This window comes from Rattus norvegicus, chromosome 4, assembly GCF_021556685.1.
Source record: "Rattus norvegicus strain SHRSP/BbbUtx chromosome 4, alternate assembly SHRSP_T2T, whole genome shotgun sequence".
In the NCBI taxonomy this organism is placed as follows: domain Eukaryota; kingdom Metazoa; phylum Chordata; class Mammalia; order Rodentia; family Muridae; genus Rattus; species Rattus norvegicus.
In genome coordinates this window covers 75,803,174-75,822,583 of record NC_141537.1, presented here as the reverse complement: position 1 = coordinate 75,822,583, position 19,410 = coordinate 75,803,174, and the positions used below count along the sequence as shown (strand labels likewise).

General features: G+C 42.6%; 1 protein-coding gene and 1 long non-coding RNA gene across 2 annotated transcripts in view; one reads left to right on the top strand and one right to left on the bottom strand.

The window, feature by feature from the left end:
• The window catches only part of Cntnap2 (contactin associated protein 2), a 2,247,664-nt gene that overhangs the window by 1,332,650 nt on the left and 895,604 nt on the right, over positions 1 to 19,410 (bottom strand).
• LOC102549191 (uncharacterized) lies at positions 12,373 to 18,335 on the top strand. The gene is made up of 4 exons (XR_015685984.1): positions 12,373 to 12,418; positions 13,031 to 13,211; positions 16,122 to 16,623; positions 16,732 to 18,335. It is a non-coding gene; the product is annotated as an uncharacterized LOC102549191 (long non-coding RNA).

Here is a 19,410-nt window from a genome sequence, read left to right as displayed (position 1 = left end):
TGCACTAGGCTGGATGACCAGCAAGGCCCAGGGACCCTTCTTTGCCTTCTCGGTGCTGGGATTAAAAACCAAGTGTTACCAAATCTGACTTTTTATAGTGGTATAGGAATGGAACTTATGTCTTCGAAATTTTGTGCCAAGAATTTCATTGGCAGATCTCCTATTTTTTTAATATTCCAAACATATACATAGCAAAGTTGAGGAAGGACATCCATTGGAGTAAAGATCATAAATGGTGGCTGATAGCTGTGCGATATGCAAACAAAACGAAATGAGCAAATTTTCTGAAGGCAGGTGACATACATCATATGAAAATGGCAAAGACATGCCTGAAACTTAAGTATTTAAGTCCATGATATAGGCCAATCAAGGACAAAATCCAAAAACATGAGGCAAAAGGTAAATGGATGGGCAGATGGAGCGCACTAGAAACAAAAGAAGGGAAATGGGATGGTTTTCAGGGAAACATGCTGCTTTTGGTGCTGTGCCATTAAAACTTTGGATCTTAGCTCAAGTCTCCCATGCAGAGTGAAATTCTATAGACTAGAATAGTAAATTCAGTGTCATACAGTAAGCAATAATCAGACACTGATCAACAGTCTTCATGGAAAAGCGAGCCTCTCTATGAGAAAATTAACTGCCTCAGAGCTGACATCATTCTGCAATGCTATTTAACACAGAAATGTCATTCAACACTTTCTCAGTCAACCTCTTAAACCCATATAACCCCTAATTCACATGAATTCATGAGTTCTACCTGTGCCTTCAACAATAGTCAGGATGAAGGCTTCCATCAGCTTCAATTGTGCTGATTTGAAGGAGCATATTTGGGCTCTCATCCTAGACAAACTTTTATCAACAGTTTTTCTGGTGCACAAATCCCTCTCCAGCTTTGATTCCAGTGTAGGTCATCTTCTGAATCCCACCCCATACACCTGCCTACCTGTCTCTCATCCCTGTCTCCCATAAAGGTTATGTTTCGTTAGTCACAGGACTTTTGACTTTACATAGATCTGGCTTGGATGCTGTCTTAGTTCAGGTTTCCACTGCTGTGAGGATAAGCTGTGCTCAAGGCAATACTTTTAAGGAACAATATTTAAGTGGGGCTGGTTTATAGGTCCAGAAGTTCAGTCCATTATCATTATGACAGAAAGCATGACAGTGTGCAAGCAGACATAGCCAAGAGTTCCACATCTAGGTCTGAAGGATGCTAGAAGACTGCAGTCTTCCAGGCAGCTAGGAAGAGGGTCTCAAAGCCTACCTCCATCCACATTTTCTCCAATAAGGACACACCTACTTTAACAAGGCTACAGGTCCTAATATTGCCACTCCCTGGGCCCAGCATATTTAAATTACATTCCACTCCTTGGTTCCCTTGTTCAAATACATGAGTCTATGGGAGCCATACCTAGACATAGCATAACAAATGTTACATGTAGTTTAGTTTCAAAGGCCTCATAGTCTATAGTAGTCTCAAAAATGTTAAAAGTTCAAAGTTAAAAGTCCCTTCTGAGATTACTTAACTGTAATCCCCTACATGTCAAAGTAAAAAAAAAAAAAAGCAGATCATATACTTCCAACATCTTACGGCAAAGCCTATACATTACCCTTCCAAAATCTCATAGCAACAAAATACTGGACCATAGCAAGACTAAAACCTAGCCGATCAAATTCCAAACTCTGCATCTTTATGGCTGATGTCATCACTCTCTTGGACTGGTTCCATTTTCCTGTTAGCAATTTTCCTCAGGAGATATACCATGCCTCTGACACCTTGACATCTCTACATCTTGGGGTATTTAAGGCAATTTCAACTTTAGAGTTCCTTTTTCCAACATCTGGGATCCCCACATGATCTTCTGGGCTCTGCTAAAGGCCAGAAAGGGTCATTTCTTCAGCTCTGTCCTCTCTAGGCTCTGGTTAACTTTACTGTTGCTGCTATTCTTGGTGATCATCACATGGACCTGGCGTTGAGAATTCACTGGAGTCTTCCATTACAACTAGATTTACCAATAGCCTCTTATACAATTCCTTCATGGTGCCAAACCTCAACTGCTTCGCATAACCCTTTCAGTCCTGGGCCATCCACTGCAACTGTGGCTGAACTTTCACCAATGGCCTTCTCTGGTCTCTCCAAGTGCTAAGACTCAGAGGTTATCAATGACTCCTTCGTGATTTCAAAACCAGTACCACCTGGGTAATTCTTACACATTACCAAGTACAGCTACTGCATGAGATACAACCTAGGCTATCTCTGGAGCACAGCTTTGTACTCTCAGAAAACACTTCCCAGAAGATTTCATCTCAGTGATACTGGTCTCTTCTTAATCACCAATAAATTCTTAGATCCAGCTAAGTAGCATTAACTGTGCCGGTAATTTCTTGTATTCTTAACTTCCTGGTTATTTTTGTTTATTTACATTTCAAATGTTATCCCCCTACCTGGGTTCCCCATCCGAAAGCCCCCCATTCCACCAACCATTTCCCCTGCCTTCACAAAGGTGTTCCCTAACCCACCCACCACTCCTGCCTCACCATCCTCTTTGCTAGGGCTTCAAGTTTTCACAGGACCCAGGCCTTCCCCTTCCACTGATGTCAGACAAGGCCATCCTCTGCTACATATGCAGCTGGAGTCACGGGTCCCTCCATGTATACTCTTTGGTTGGTGGTTTAGTCCCGGGGAGCTCTAGGGGTCTGGTTGGTTGTTATTGTTTTTCTTCCTATGGGGTTGCAAACCCCTTCAGTTCCTTCAGTACTTCCCCTAACTCCTCCATTGGGGTTCCTGTGCTTAGTCCTATGATTGACTGCAAGCATCCCTCTCTGTATCGGTAAGGGTCTGACAGACCCTCTCAGGAGACATCCATGTCAGGCTTCTGTCAGCAAGAATTTCTTGGCACCAGCAAGTGTTTGGTTTGGTGGCTGCATAAGGGATGAGACCTAAGGTGGGGCAGTCTCTGGATGACCTTCTTTCAGTCTCTGCTCCACTTTTGTCCCTGTATTTCTTTTAGGCAGGAACAATTCTGGGTTAAAATATTTTGAAGGGTGGGTGGCCCCATCCCTCAAACATGGAACATACCTAACCTCTGGATATGGTCTCTACAGGTTCTCTCTCACTTTTGTTGAATATTTCAGCTAATAGCATTCCCTTGGGTCCTAGGAGCCTCTTGCTTTTCTAGCATCTGGGATTTTCTGGTGGCTTCCCCCAGTACTCCATCCCCCATTGCTATACACCTCTGTTCAATTTTCTGACCCTCTGTACATATCTCCCATCTTCTCCCACACCTAATCCTACACCCTATGTTTCTTCTCTCCCTCCTTTCTTCCTCCCAAGTCCCTCCCAACCTCAACCTCCAATGATTATTTTGTTCCCCCTTCTAAGTAGGACTGAGGTATCCACATTTTGATCTTCCTTTTTCTTGACTTTCATGCGGTCTGTAAGTTGTATGTTGGGTATTCAGAGCTTTTTTTCCTACTACCCACTTCTCAGTGAGTACATACCATGTGTGTTCTTTTGTGACTGTTACCTCACTCAGAATGATATTTCCCAGTTCCATCCATCTGTGTAAAAATTTCATGAAGTCATTGTTTTTAAGGCTGTGTTGTACTACATTGTGTAAATGTACCACAATTTCTGTACCCATTCCTCTGTTGAAGGTCATCTGGGTTCTTTCTAGCTTCTGACTGTTATAAATAAGGCTGCCATGGACATAGTGGACTATGTGTTCTTATTACTTGGTGGAGCACCTTTTGGGTATATGCACAGAAGTGGTATAGCTGGGTCCTCAGGTCCTCATGTCCATTTTTCTGAGGAACTCCCAGATTGATTTCCAGAGTGGTTGTACCAGCTTGCAATTTCACTAGCTTTCTCCACATCCTTGACAGCATCTGCTGTCACCTGAGTTTTTGATCTTAACCATTCTGACTGGTGTGAAGTAGAATCTCAGGGACATTTTGATTTACACCCTGCCCCAATATATGGCATACCAGGACCCCTGTGGCCCCTGTGCACAGATCCTATTCTTGACTCTAAATCCAGAGGCACATGGCCAAAGTTGCCAAGTTATGCTGCTTGCTGGTAAAATAGCATGCCCCATTTTACTATTATATTATCACCAGCTTTGTTTTTCTGTTTTCCAATTCTATCACTACCTAAATTTGGCTGTTCTGGAACTTGATCAGTAGACAGACCTTAAACTCAGAGATCTGCCACCATGCCTGGACTTAAATTTTTCTCTACATGGTACTTGATCTGTACCAGGCTGGACCTGAACTCAGAGGTCTGCTTTTCTCTGTCTCCTGAGATTAAAATCTTGTACCACCATGCCTAGGCTTCAGCTTTTCATGTCTCAAGATTCAGATCAAACCCTATGTCTTCCTGCCTCAAAATCTGGACCACAGGTGTGTCCTACATTTATGGACTGTAGTCCATTCCAGATTAAAGTTCCAAATGACTAACCAGGTGATAATAACTATTCCTTGTTCAATTGCAAAAGCATAAGCAATAAGTTTACCTGGGTGGGATCTTGCCCTGATTTCACCACTCCCTTATTTTTATTTAATATCCTTAAACATGAGATTTAGCTCCAAACTATATCCTGCTGTGCCTTTATTACTTGAACAATACATTTTATATTTTCCTAAGCTTGCAATGCTGGATCAGAATGCTTTTCATGGAAGTAAACTAGAGGACAAAAATCTATGCTGGGCTTTTCTGAGACTTCCTTTGTCAATGCAACTAATCTGATTCTCCTCACCATAGACTTAGTTCCAGGCAGTCTCTTCAGACAAGGGCAAAAAGCAGCCATATTCTTTACTAAAATATCACAAGAATGATCTCTAGGTAACATACCAAAATTCTTTTGAAACCGCTTGAGCCACGCCCTCACTATTTAAATCACCCTCAGCACCAAATGCCTTCCATATTCTTACTAGGGGTGCCCATTAAGCCCAACTTAAAATATTCCACTGCTTTCTAAATCCAAATCCGCATTCCTCCAAATAGAAGCACTCAAACCTATCACAGCAATACCCTAATTCTGGTACCAACTTCTGTCTTAGTTAAGGTTTCTATTGCTATGAGGAGGCACCATGACCAAGGCAACTCTTAACAGAGACAACATTTAATTGGTGCTGGCTTACAGGTTGAGAGGTTCAGTCTATTATCATCATGGAAGGAAGCATGGCAGTGTCCAGGCAGACATGACGCTGGAGAAAAATCTGAGACTTCTACACCTTGATCTGAAAGCCATCAGGAAAAGACTGCTGTCTTCTAAGAAGCTAGGAGGAGGGCTTCAAAGCCTACCCTAACTCACCCTTTCTCCAAAAGGACACATCTACTTCTACAAGGCCATAGGCCAACTAGTGCCATTCCCTGGACCAAGTATATTCAAGCCACCATAGATGCTCTTCTCTTCTCACCCTTTGTTTGTACTTTAGGATATCTCATATATGCCCAGCTTCAATTACTAGTCCTGTGTGAAGCTCAGTATCAAATGACTCATCAGCCCCATTTGCACTCAGTTATGGAACTCACATGCTCACTTATAGTCTGGCAACTTTATAGATTCAGTAAATCACTTCCAATTCAACATTTAAAAATAAAATATAGTTGGGATGCTGCCTTCAACCCCGATTCTCTGCTGCCAGATCCTAATATGGCACATTGACTGCTGAAGAACTTCTCAGGCCAGACAGTCATGACGAGGATTTTTTTTTTTTACCATTAAGGTTCATATATAATTCACAGCAATTCCTGTAGTTCATATGCTAATAATTCTTATGTAATTTTACTGATTTCTGCTCTATTACCATACCCCAGGGAAAGCTGCCACATGTCTCCTTGGAATTTAGTCACGTGCCACTAAATCCTGTACTCAAATACTCTCTACTGCCTCAGATTCATCTTTTATACTCTCAAATGCAAGGCATTAAACAGAGAAGATTCAACTAAACTACACCTATCCCACGCTCATTACTACCAATGTTAGATAAATTTGTGCCCTGTATTAATTTACTGCCATATGTTTGGATCCCTAATGGAATCAATGTAAAAGCCAGAAACAAGGTTCATAAAGCTGTGGACTGACAAGATCTTCCCCAATCTTCAGCTTACGTCATATCTCCTCCTTCTCTCTCTTCTATGGCCACATGTGTCTTCTCTATGTCCTTGGTTATTGCCTATACCCGATTAACTAGCCAGACATGATCTTTGCCCCTATACTTTACTACAATGCAAGCCTCATTCCACAGCCTTCTTTCTCCACTGATGCAATGTTTCCAAAGCTGTCTGTGACCTGTAGAGTACAACCCACTTTCCAGGCTATGTATAGTTGCAAAGCTATTTCCATTGTACTGGTTTTAGTATTAATTACTCATGAAGACACAGCCTAAAGTTGCTTTCTCTCTCTCTCTCTCTCTCTCTCTCTCTCTCTCTCTCTCTCTCTCTCTCTCTCTCCCCTCTCTCTTTTCCTTCCTTTCTTTCTGACTGCATGTCTTCTTTCCTTCTTTCCTTCCCTGCCTCTTTCCTTATTTCTTTCCTTCATTTCTTCCTTCTTCCTCCCCCTCCTCTTCCTCTTCCTCCTCCTCCTCCTCCCCCTCCTCTTCCTCCTCCTCCTCCTCCTCCTCCTCCTCCTCCTCCTCCTCCTCCTTTTCATTCTTTCTTTGCTATTTGGTCAACTTTTGACCAATACAAAGGAATGTGTTTCCTTGTAACATTACCATACATGTGTATCACATGTTTTTATTATTTAGCCCTCATATCCTTCTTCTACTCTACCTACTAGCCTCCTCCTTAGTCTCAACTAACTCCTCTCTTTTAGATAGTATTATTGGCTATCAGCAGAATACGTTGGAGGATCCCATGTAAATTAACCCTCTTGGCAAGCTGTCAAGGAATTATTTAGTTTAGAACACATTAGGTTAGATTAGAGACTGTTCTTGAGGGAAGATTCAACTTGAATTTGAGTTCCCTACTTTATGGTAGGCCAGATATAAGGAGGTCTGGGTGAAAAGATTTTGCTTTTGCCTGCTAACCTTCATATCTCCCTAGCCCATGTACGTTTACCTATCCTGTTGCTGCCATCGCCTTGGTTGCTTCCACCATCCTTTGGTGATCTCACAATCCAGATCATTTAGGCCACCAATATGTACTGAAGACCTGTATCCCTCCAGGAATCCCAGACCTTTAAGACCTTGTTGGTACTGATGAGGCATCTAGTCTCTAGGACTCATCTATCAGATTTTCAGTCTAGCCTTTATACAGACATCTATTGTTAGCCAACTTTCACTGTATCTTATGAGCTAATCTAATAAATCTTTTACTATATGTTAATTGTTTGTTTTCCCTAGAGAATTCTGCCAAATGTACCCCTCCTGCTTTTAACACTTATATGCTGTTTTCACTAGCGTTTTATTGCTATAAAGAGATACCATGACTACAGAAATGCTTGTAAAGAGAAATACTTAAATGGGGCTTGCTTACAGTTCAGACGTTTAGTCTATTATCATCATGGTAGGGAACAAGACAGTGTGCAAACCAACATGGTGCTTCAGAAGGAGCTGAGAGTTCTATATCTTGATCTGTAGGCAGGAGAAGTAACTGCCACACTAGATCTAGCATGAGCATATGAGACCTCAAATCCACTCCCACAATAATACACTTTCTCCAAAAAGTCCAAGCCTCTTAATAATGCCATTTCCTATGGTTAAATCTTTCAAACACATGAGCCTATACAGGCTATTCTTTTCAAACCATACATGTCTCATTGCTCTATTATACTCCCTGTTCTTGCCTTCATCTTCTATGCCTCTTCCCATTTCATGTCATATATCCATGCATATATATGCATATATACATACACACACACACACACAAACACACACACACACACACAAACACACACACACACACACACACATTGGAACATCCTGTATATTTGTACGTATTTATATATTTTTAACACTACATTCATCATATATGATATTGCATTTGTATCTCTGGATCTGGATTACTTTGATTATGAAACTATTTTCAATTCTATATGGTTTTCTGGGAATGTCACTATGTCATTTTCTTTATAGTTGAATGTAATTCCACTGGGTATATATGCATTTTTCTTGTCTATCATCTACTGATTCACATCAAGGTTCATTCCATATGTTAGTTATTGGGATTAATTCAGTAATCATGGCTGTTATAGTAATCATATACAGTAGTATACAGCTGAATTTTCTCATCATGATACCAGGGTCCTATCGTCAGCCCTGAATCTACAATAAGGTCTTAGTAAAGGGTATTGATTAAAAGAAATTGCAATAAAAAAGTGGCCAGAACTCCAAAGAATGATCTGAAGCAAAACTATCTTAATCCCCTCTGTCACACTCTGTAGAATGTTTTTCCATCATTCTTGCTCTTCCGTTCACCTCATGCTGTGTCCTCATTCCTCGCTATTTTTTCTTCTTCTAATATGTCTCTTATTAATTTTACAGATTTCAGATTGAACATCAGGTTCTGTGTATAGCCAGGGAATATTTGTTAAATGAATGATGGCCCTATTAGCCCATTAAGCATATATTGATTGCTATAATTAGGTCCCAGGCAGCAGACTAAGGCCTGGGGTTATAGGAATTGATATGAAACTCTCTGTGCCTTGAGGAGTTTCTTTCATATTTGGAGACTGCAGTCATGTAGAGAGATAATTAAAGCACAATGGAAACGGCACAACAGAAGAAGGTGCCTCATGCTTGTTGGATGAAGCATGAGAGGATGCTGCTGCTGTGATGACACAGTGGGGTAGCAGGAGTACACACACCTTCTTCTTTGCAGGACAGTCTGCTTTCTACATGTCAGTTGTACAAATTAACACCACCATCTAATTGCTTGGTGGGGAGCAGAACTATCTACTATTCTGAAACATTACAGGAGACTTACTCTTACAGAGGAAATCTAACTAAACACACTGAAAGGCCATTTACAGGTGAAATAGCAGATCCCAGAGCATTGGTTACAAAGACCAGTAGAACTGCTTTACAGAGGAAAATGAAAACATGATTATAGTGGAACATCTGGATGTGGTCCAATATGATTAGGCAAGCGATACTAAGAAATGGAGGGGGATCTAATGAAACCCTGGGAGATAACAGATTCCAAACAACCATGAACTCTTATCCTAGGCCTGAGGACACATGCACCCTGACACATGTACACACACACACACACACACACACACACACACACACACACACACACATATATTTACACGTGAGAAGGACTCAATATCTTTTGGTTATGTTGGTTTTTAGTACATATACATCTGTTATTTGGTTTTAGACCACTGATCTCTGGTATAAATAAGCCCTAAATGAGAACACGTCCTTCTCAATATTATTAAGACTGTTCATCTCCAGTACAAGCATGTTCAAAGGACAAGTAAAAACCTTGGCTCTAGGCTTCTAAACTTACATCTTGCTACTCCAGGAATGAGTGGACAGCATCAGTTCAGTGGCAAATGTATGCCTTCTACATTCCTTGGGGTTTACCTATAGTAGAACCACAGAGGCTGTATGGCACTTTTAGTGACCTCTGGGTGTTAGACTGCTCAATCTTGCAGTCCTGCTGACACTCTTCTCTCAGGTTAAACAGTGGGAATCTTAGAACTCCAAATCACTGCTCCGGCAACATATGTAATTAACATCAAGACATTTCTCAAAGCATGTAGGCCCTGGGAAATCATAAGATTGATAAATCCTTATTCAAATTAACAACAAGGTGGAGAAAGATATCCAAATTAACAACATTAGAAATGAAAGGAGGACATAACAAGAGACACTGAGGAAAACCAGGGAATCATAAGGAAGTACTTTTAAAACCTGTACTACTCTGTGTACTCTATTAAATTGGAAAATTGAAAAGAAATGGGTAATTTTCTAAAAAAAAGAAAGAAAGAAAAGAAAAGAAAAAAGCTGAGAGCCAGATGGTTTACTGCAGAATTCTTTCAAAGAAGGATTAATGCCAATATTCCTCAAATTATTTCACAAAGTAGAAACAGAAGAAACATTCCTCAGTTCATTCTCTGAGGCTACAATTAGTCTGCTACACAAACGACACAAGACCCAAAGTAGAAAGAAAATTATAGACCAGTTTCCTTTATGAATATATATGCAAAAAGAAAATCTTACAAACCAAATCCAAGAATACATTAAAGAGAATATTCACCATGATCAAGTAGGTTTTATCCCAGAGATGCAGGGGTAGTTCAATATGCAAAATCAATAAATGTAATCTACTACCTAAAAAACTAAAAAAAAAAATACATACACACATGATCATTTCATGAGATTCAGAAAAGACCTTTGACAAAAACCCAACACTTTTCCATGAAAAAAAAACATGGAGAGACTAGAGATCCAATGGACATGCATAAAAGTAATAAAGGCAGATTACAGCAAGCCTCTAGCCAACATCAAATTAAATGGGGAGAAACTAAAAGCAATTTTGCTAAGATCAGGAATAAGACAAGCTTTCCCACTCTATACCAAGTCAATATAGGACTTGGAGTTTTAGCTAAAGTAATAAGATAAGTGAAAGTGATCAAAGGTATACAAATTGGAAAGGTACAACTCATTCACAGTGGCAGCCTACAGAATGGGAAAGTATTTTTCACTAGCTCTGCATTTGACAAAGGAATAATTCCTGAAATATGTAAAGAACACAATAAACTAGATATCAACAAACAAACAAACACCCAAACAAATAGAGTAGGGTACAGATCTAAATGGAGAGATCTAAAAAGAAGATTCTCAAATGGCGGAGAAACACATAAAGAAATGTTCAGCATCCTTAACTCTCCGGGAAATGCAAATCAAGACTACTTGAGACTCCATCTTAACCCTGTCAGAGCGAATAAGATCCATAACACAAGTGACAGCTCACGCTGGTGACGGTGTGGAGCGAGGTGAACACTCCTCCATTGTTGGTGGGAGTAAACACTTGTACAGCCCCTGTGGAAATCAGCATGGCTGTTCCTCAGAAAGATGGGAATCCATCTACCTCAAGAGCCACCTACACCGCTCTCAAGCATCCCAGGTCCAGAAAGATAAATATGGTGTGTGCTCACTTTAATCTGGATATTAGCCCTTAAATCAATGATAACCCAGTACAATTCATAGACCCAGAGAGGTTAGGCATAGGGACTAGGGGACACACACGGATCTCCCTAGCAGGGGGAATAGGATAGATTTTAGGGGTTGACTGGAGCTGGATGGACAAGAATCGGAGGGTCAGATGGAAAGGGGAAGGGAGGATGAGATTGTGGGAGGGCATGAGGGGAGAGACAGCTAGAATTCAAGAGCATTTGAGGGGTGGGATGGAAACCTAGAGCAAATATTTGAATGTGAAGTCTCCTAATGAAGTCTCCAAATAATGAGGGTGACAGAGCTCCTAAGCGTTCATCTCTTGTCACCAAATAAAACTTCCACTGCTGGACTGGATTTCATCCAACTGAGTTGTTGGCTAAAGGGATCCCATGAAAATCCTTAAATAACCCAGGCTGCTGCCAACACAGGTTGTTCTCCACAAACTGATAGTAAGACCCCATTGCTGAACACAATTCCTACAAAACCCATTGAACATGGAGAGGATGAGTTGTTACCTAAATAAAACCTTCGCCCCCATGTTCTAGTGTCTATGGCATGGACAGGTACAGTGAAGACTAGCAGTCGTGGAAAGTAAACACCAAACCTTTGATCTACAATCTCTCCTGCCTGAAAACCATGCTAGGGCAATGGCAACACAAGCTTTGTTGGAGTAACCAACTGATGCTCAATTTGACTTAAGGCCCATTCCATGACATAGAACCCCGTGCTGGATAGTGCTTGGGTGTACAAGGCTAGATAGCCCAGAGACCTAGGGTAAAAGCAAATGCTACTGGTCTAAAAAATTATAATGATAAAATGACTCCTAATGATATTCTGCTGTACTAATAGATAAGTGCCTTATTCAGACATCGTCAGTGATTCTTCTTCCTGAAGCAAATGAGAACAAATACAGAGTCCCATAACTAGATACTGTGGGGAGAGAGAGAGAGAGAGAGAGAGAGAGAGAGAGAGAGAGAGAGAGAGAGAGAGAGAGAGAGAGACGCTTTGGAACACATACAGCTCCAAATGGGTTGTATCCATTAAATCTCTCCTTTCAGAGTTCAGGGAACCCTGCTGAAGAGGAGCTGGACAGATTGGAGTGGGGGCACACAGGGAACTGAGGCTACCAGGAGAACAAGGCCTAAACAACTCAGCAAATCTCCTATGAGCTCACAGAGACTGCATCAGCAGGCACAGGGCTTACACAGGTCTGCACCAGGTCCCCTGCATATATATGATTGCTTTCAGTTTAGTGGTTTTATGGGACTCCTGAATATGTAAACGAGTGAGTCTCTGGTTCTTGTGCATTCTCTAGGGGGTCTTTTATTTTTCTGTTGGCTTGTCTTCTCTGACATTGATATTTTATTTTTATTTTCTTATTAGATTTTATTTGTTACATTTTGTCATCTAGAAGCCTGATTTTTCTAGTGAGAGACAGAAAGGGAGTAGATCCAGGTGGGAGAGGAGGTGGGGAGCACCTGGGAGACTTAGAGGGAGGGGAAACTATATTCAGATAAAAAAAGGAAAACAAAAAATATAAAAAGTAAGAAAGTTTTTGGTGCCAATGAACACATTGTCCAGAAAAACAGCACAAAACCATCTAGTTCATGGCTTTAAAAATTCTTGTTAGTAAGCACTTCCTGGCATCAGCAATGACATGAGGGTTTAGTGTCTGCAGATAGGATGGATCATACGCTCTCAGGATGAAGGTAAGGTGGGAAGATGGGAGTGTTTGCTGACAGAGATGCTTGTAGGTGATTCCTAGGGAGGCATCTCTGAGAAACGCTTGCAGCCACTTCCCCAAATGTTTGCAAGCATGCTTGAACCAGTTTTGTAGAGAGCAGGGTGGACCAAGCTGGGAGATGACTGAGGCCTGGCTTTCCTTTGTGATTCTCAGAGTGCAGTGAGGTGAGGCCTCTGTGACCTCACAGGGTAAGGCCCCGCCCTAGTAACAGCAGACTTCTTAGCCTGAGGACAACTCAGAGTCCAGCAAGGACGGCTGGCATTCATAGTGAGCACATGTGTCTGCCCATGTTTGGGCTGTTTTCGTGGAATGGGTGCTACCTGAAATTCATCACGTGAGTAACTCACTCAGTGTGAGGCGCTTCCTCATTGGGGTCTTAAATGTGGGAGACTGAAACATAGAGAGGACTTGAGGTGTTTCTGAATGAGGACAGCACATCCTAAGAGAGGTAGGAACAGGTCAGAAGTCTCACAGTAGTGGGACTGGCCACTCAAGATTTCATGGTAAGGAACCCCTCACTCACCAGGGACAGAGGCCTTGGAAAGAAGCCACATACATATACCTGAACCGGAATAGGAAGCAGTGCTGTTGCCATGCCCACATTTGACCATCAGCCATAGCTTGTCCAGGGAAGGGGGCTAACATCCCTGGTACTGGTGTCTGATCCTCCCTGAGGACTTAAGTCCCTGACAGTAGCAATCTTTTCATTTGTACTCAGAGAGCTGCCACAATATGGGACAAACATCAATATCACTATCACAGGAAACACCATGACAGCACATTCCCCTCCCATTCTGTACTTACATGTTTTCTCTATGTGTATTGTATGTGTGCTCATGTGTGTGCTCATGTTTTCAGGTCCACATCCATATGTGGGAAAGTACATGAGGATGACAACGGATGATGTCACATAATGTCCTCTAGAAATATATACACTGTTAAATGAGACAGGGTAATTTATGTTCAGGGTTTATTTAAGAGGGAAAGCACAGTCGTTTCTCATATAGGCACATAGGAAGAAGCTGTAGAGAAGTGTGGTCAGGCCTCTGTTACCTCATATAAAAGCCCATTGCCATGGTAAAGGTGATGTTGATGTGAGGGAACTCAGTGTTGGGCTGGGATTCTGAAGGAACTACAGGTGTGTTGGGCTGTATGTTGGGAGAAATATATACAGATTCCTGTAATGAGGTCCTGATTTAAACTCAGTGTGCTATACTGGGAGATAAGAGGCATAATGTGGTCCTTGAAGTGACTTTTAACAGGACATGTGCTAAAGCAGAAATGTGTGTGTGTGTGTGTGTGTGTGTGTGTGTGTGTGTGTGTGTGTGTGTACATGCACCCTAGGGAACTTGCCAAACAAGTACTCAGGTAGCCCAGGGAATGATCACACCCAGCCTGTACCACATGAACAGACTCCAGCCTCCGGATTGGTGCAGGATGAAGCTCTGCTGTTGTGGCCCAAGCCTGGGACAACTATCAGCTATGGCAGCCTATAGTGTCCACGGCAGGTAGGAGATGCTCCAGAGTCCTATTGTCTGGGGCTCTGAAGTGACTTAGCTTCTTCATAGCAATAATCTTTTATGTCCAAGGGTTGTCCTCAGCATGACTGAATTCAGGGCCTCAATAGAAAATATCCCAGCACTATAACTAACCCTGTACACTATACATAATCATTTTTAAATTGTATGCTAGTGTGCATGCTTTGGAAGTGTATATATGGGAATGCATGTGCCTTCAGGTTTATAGGCATGCAGGAAAGATCAGGAACAAGGACCTGAATGCCAGTTATAAGGGCTCAGTGAAGTTCTTGAGGTGTTTCTTATCTAACACGACAGGAGATCTGTTAAGTAGCCAAAACAGCAGTGAAACAAGGGTGCCTGCCATCTGGTATGCTATATATAGACTCAAAGAGAAGACGCTATACCCATGCCAGGAAGAGAGGACTCTGGGAAAAACTGTCAAGCCAGCACCTGCTCTTGAGACTCAAAGCTCAAGCCTATAAATGATCAACTACTTACATCATCCCCCACCCATGTCATCCTTTCAGGGAGCATATGCTACACAGGTATATAGGAAGAGCTTTACCAGGACCACCTCAGTTGCTACTCTAGACATGACCCTTCCTCAAAATAATCTTTATATTCAACTCATGGGCCCTTCCCTTCATGGCTACAGACTTTGGTATCACATTCTCCATCTAATTTTCATATATTTATAAGATGGGTGTTAATGTTTGTGAATGAATCTGTGTGTGTGTGTGTAGAGAATCATGTCAGCTGTTTCTTTACTGACATTCTCAGAAGTCATTGATTATCATGAGGTCAGGGAGGGAAACTTCATGAAATGCTTTCTGGGAGATCCTACTACAAGCTGTCTTTAATGGTGAAGGGTCAGGTTGGAGGACAAAATTTTAACAATTTGATACTAGTCCAAAAGACACTTGTGTGCCTGGACAGCCTTTGAGCTTTTCTAAACAGAGTGAGGCTTGGCCTTTGTGACCTCACATAGGGGGTCACTGTCCTGGTTTTGGGTGTGTCCTAGTTCTGACAGCAGCAGAATCTATTATAAGAGAAGGTGCCCAGGGGTCCCTTTCAGGTAAGTCAGCTCAGAAAATCTTTGGGGATAGACCCAATCTCACATCAGTATGTGTACTTTACTAAGACCTTTTTGTGAAAGGGGTGACTAAGGCACAGTTCAGTGTTTTGGATGGACAAGACAGATACAAGCTTGAGAAGAGTAGTAATAGCAAGGACTAGGGGGATATCCTCACAGAGTATGACCATGGATGACATACAGAGGACCCATCCCATATGTGAAAAAGTGGCCATTTGAAGATCTGTACAGTCTCCAATGACTTGGCAAGACATTTGGAGGACTAACCTCTATTGTTTCTCCTAAGTTCCTGTGGATATTCCATCATGGGCTCTCACTCCAGAAGGAAGGAAATGCATCATGGGGCCTTGCTTCTTCTAACTTAGAAGCAACAATCTTTCCACATGAGTTTATGGGTTCTCTCTAACACAGGCACAGACAGCTACACAACAGGATAGGGCTTTTCCAGCCAGCTTCTTTACCTTTGTATTTATATAATGTATATTTTGTTTCATGTGGATTGTGAGCTCAGTGTGTCAATACCTGAGTATGTTACCCAGAGGACAGGTCAATGATATTCTGAGAACATTGTAGATGCCAGAGAAGGACACTAAATATTGTCTTCTATAAATATCTGTTTCTTTTTTCCCAGGAATATTCCAATAGATCACAGCTAACAACAAAGTAGTTTTGGACAAATATGGTCTCAAAAGTATGCTGTACTTCAATCCCCCACCCCCGAAAATCAGATACCTTGACCCAGAAAAATTCTGGACCTAGGTATGTGGGTCTGAAATGGAAGAGGCCCAGAATAAAAAAAGTATGTATCCTGGCCAAACCGTGAACTTGAAAGAGTCCAGGTCCAAAACAAGTAGAAATGTAAGCTTGGGCCAGTTCCTGACCCTGAAGAGGCCTGGGCCCCCCAAAAAAAGTGATGTGGTCCTGGGCCTATCCCTAACCCTTGAAGAGGCCTGGGCCCAAAGAAGAAGAAATATGGGCCTGTGCCAATCCCTGACCCGGAAGAGGCCTGGGCCCAAAAAAAGTGATGTGGGCCTGGGCCTATCCATAACCCTTGAAGAGGCCTGGGCCCAAAGAAGAAAAAAAATATGGGCCTGGGCCAATCCCTGACCCTGACGAGGACTGGGCCCAAAAACGTGATGTGGGCCTGGGCCTATCTCTAATTCTTGAAGAGGCCTGGGCCCAAAGAAGAAATATGGGCCTGTGCCAATCCCTGACCCTGAAGAGGCCTGGGCCCAAAAAAGTGATGTGGGCCTGGGCCTATCTCTAATCCTTGAAGAGGCCTGGGCCCAAAGAAGAAGAAATATGGGCCCGGACCAGTCTCTGACCCTGATGAGGTCTGGGCCCAAAAAAGTGATGTGGGCCTGGGCCTATCTCTAATCCTTGAAGAGGCCTGGGCCCAAAGAAGAAATATGGGCCCGGACCAGTCTCTGACCCTGATGAGGTCTGGGCCCAAAAGAAGTAATGTGGGCCTGGGCCTAACACTAACCCTTGAAGAGGCCTGGGCCCAAAGAAGAAATATGGGCCTAGGCCAATCCCTGATGCTGAAGGGGCCTGGGCCCAAAAAAGTGATGTGGGCCTGGGCCTATCTCTGACCCTGAAGAGGCCTGGGCCCAAAGAAAAAGAAATATGGGCCTGGGACAATCCCTCACCCTGAAGAGGCCTGGGCCCAAAAAGTGATGTGGGCCTGGGCCAATCCCTGACCCTGAAGAGGCCTGGGTCCATAAATGTGATCTGGGCCTGAGTCTATCCCTAACCCTTGAAGAGGTCTGGGCCCAAAGAATAAGAAATATGGGCCTGGGACAATCTCTGACCCTGAAGAGGCCTGGCCCCAAAACAAGTGATGTGGGCCTGGGGCTATCCATAACCCTTGAAGAGGCCTGGACCCAAAGAAGAAATATGGGCCCAGGCCAGTCCCTGACCCTGAAGAGTACTGGGCCCAAAGAAGAAGAAATATGGGCCCGGGCTAATCCCTGACCCTGAACAGGCCTGGGCCCAAAAAGTGATGTGGGCCTGGCCCAATTCCTAACTCTTTAAGAGGCCTCTGCCCGAAGAAGAAATATGGGCCTGGATCAATCCCTGACCCTGAAGAGGCCTGGGGTAAAATTAAAAGAGATGAGGCCTGGGCCTCTCCTTAATCCTTAAGAGGCTCAGGCCCAAAGTGTAAGAGATGTGGACCTAGGCCTATTTCTGACCTTCAAGAAGCCTGGGTCCTAATCAATAAGCAGCTATAGATGTAGGCTAATTCTTCAAATAACAAGGCCTGGGCCTAAAGATTATTGTGAATTCAAACCCTGACCCAGAAGACCATTAGCCCACATAAAAAGAAAATGTGTCAAAGTCAGACCATGAACTTGATGAAGTTTGGGCCCAAATACAATATCAAAATTATCTTGGAATTACCCTTACACGAAGAAGCCTTGGCCCAAACATTTAAGTGTGGCCAGGTCAAGCCTAAAATGAAACATTGTGGTTAGTATACCATGACATGATCTGGTTCAAGCTCTTAATATCAACTGATACTATGATTATTTGTGGCTAGGCCATACCCACTACTCTAGGATGGTTGGGCATAACCACAAGAGGTGATGGTCTGAGGAATGCAATAATGGCAAAGACCATAGAGTGACATCAGAGGGATCCTGGCAGCTCCCCGACCACAGAATACCCAAGATCCAGCTTAAATTCAAGGGTGTGTGAGCTACTCCCTTTTTAAGATTGTAGACAACTTTCACTACAAGGAAGCCAGGACCACACCAAGGCCTTGTAGTCTTACATCATTATTTAACAGACATTTCATACTCCAGCACTGTGTACATAGTTTTCAATAAATATAATGTTCATCTGCTATCATGTCTTTTCCTTAATTGTATATTTTGGCTCTCGTATTTCTGAATGATGGTTTTCAAACCTCAATTGAACTTCTTAAAACAGGTCGTGATGGTTACAAACAGCAAGTGTGGGGTCTAGCACTAGCTCATCTCTTTCTCACCTGCTGTCTCCGTGTGCAGGGCACACATCTTAGGCTCACACCTCATCCTGAAGCTGAGTGTACCTCTGTCCATGGTTTGTGTCTTTGCCTTTAGTTGGAGTCTCCTAAGGAGACTAAAGAAAGGAGCCAAGTAAGCAGGAGCCCTCGCCCAGTGAACAGCAAAATGTGCTATGTTCCTTCAAATAGATGAATTAGAGGTCAATGTCTTGCAGCTCTGGACTTGCCACTGATATTGGGAAGTTTGGACAGCAGATTCTCTGTGTCCCATTCCCATGATCTTTGTCAATGTATATTGTTCACAGTGCCCCAGGGCATTTGTGTGGGGTTTCTGTGGACATCATCCTGTGAATTTTTCATGGACTGGTAAATATACCTTCCTTGGGTATCCATGGTCACTGGGCTTTTCTTTTCCATCCAGGTCTGATTAACTCCATTTCCCATATGTCCTTTCCATTTAGAGATATGAGTCCTTCAGACAACACAAAAAAGTTAATGATCACATATTTCACTGGCTTTTCCATAAATTTTGAGGAAACATTCTAAGGAAGTCCAGGCTTCAGTTATCTTGCTGCTCCCATTCCTGGACAGGGACTTGCAGAATCTGAATGCAGTGCATTTGGGCCAGCATCAGAGGAAAGAGCATTAGCAATTAATGTCACAGAGTTAGAAACAGAACAGACTTTTCAGGGATGGGAAGGGCAAATGATTCCTAAAATTATTTGGGTCATCTCACCCAAAGTGCTTATCTCACACCTTGTTAGATTATTGTTTTTATATTGTTTTCTGACTGTTGATAGATTAATTTGGGGATTGAAAAATGGTGATAGACTCCACCAGTGAGCCTTAGGGGTGTGCACATGAGGATCCTGTCACTACATATGTGGTTTTGTTTAGCATGGACTGTAACCTAACAAATAAGTAACCTGGATAA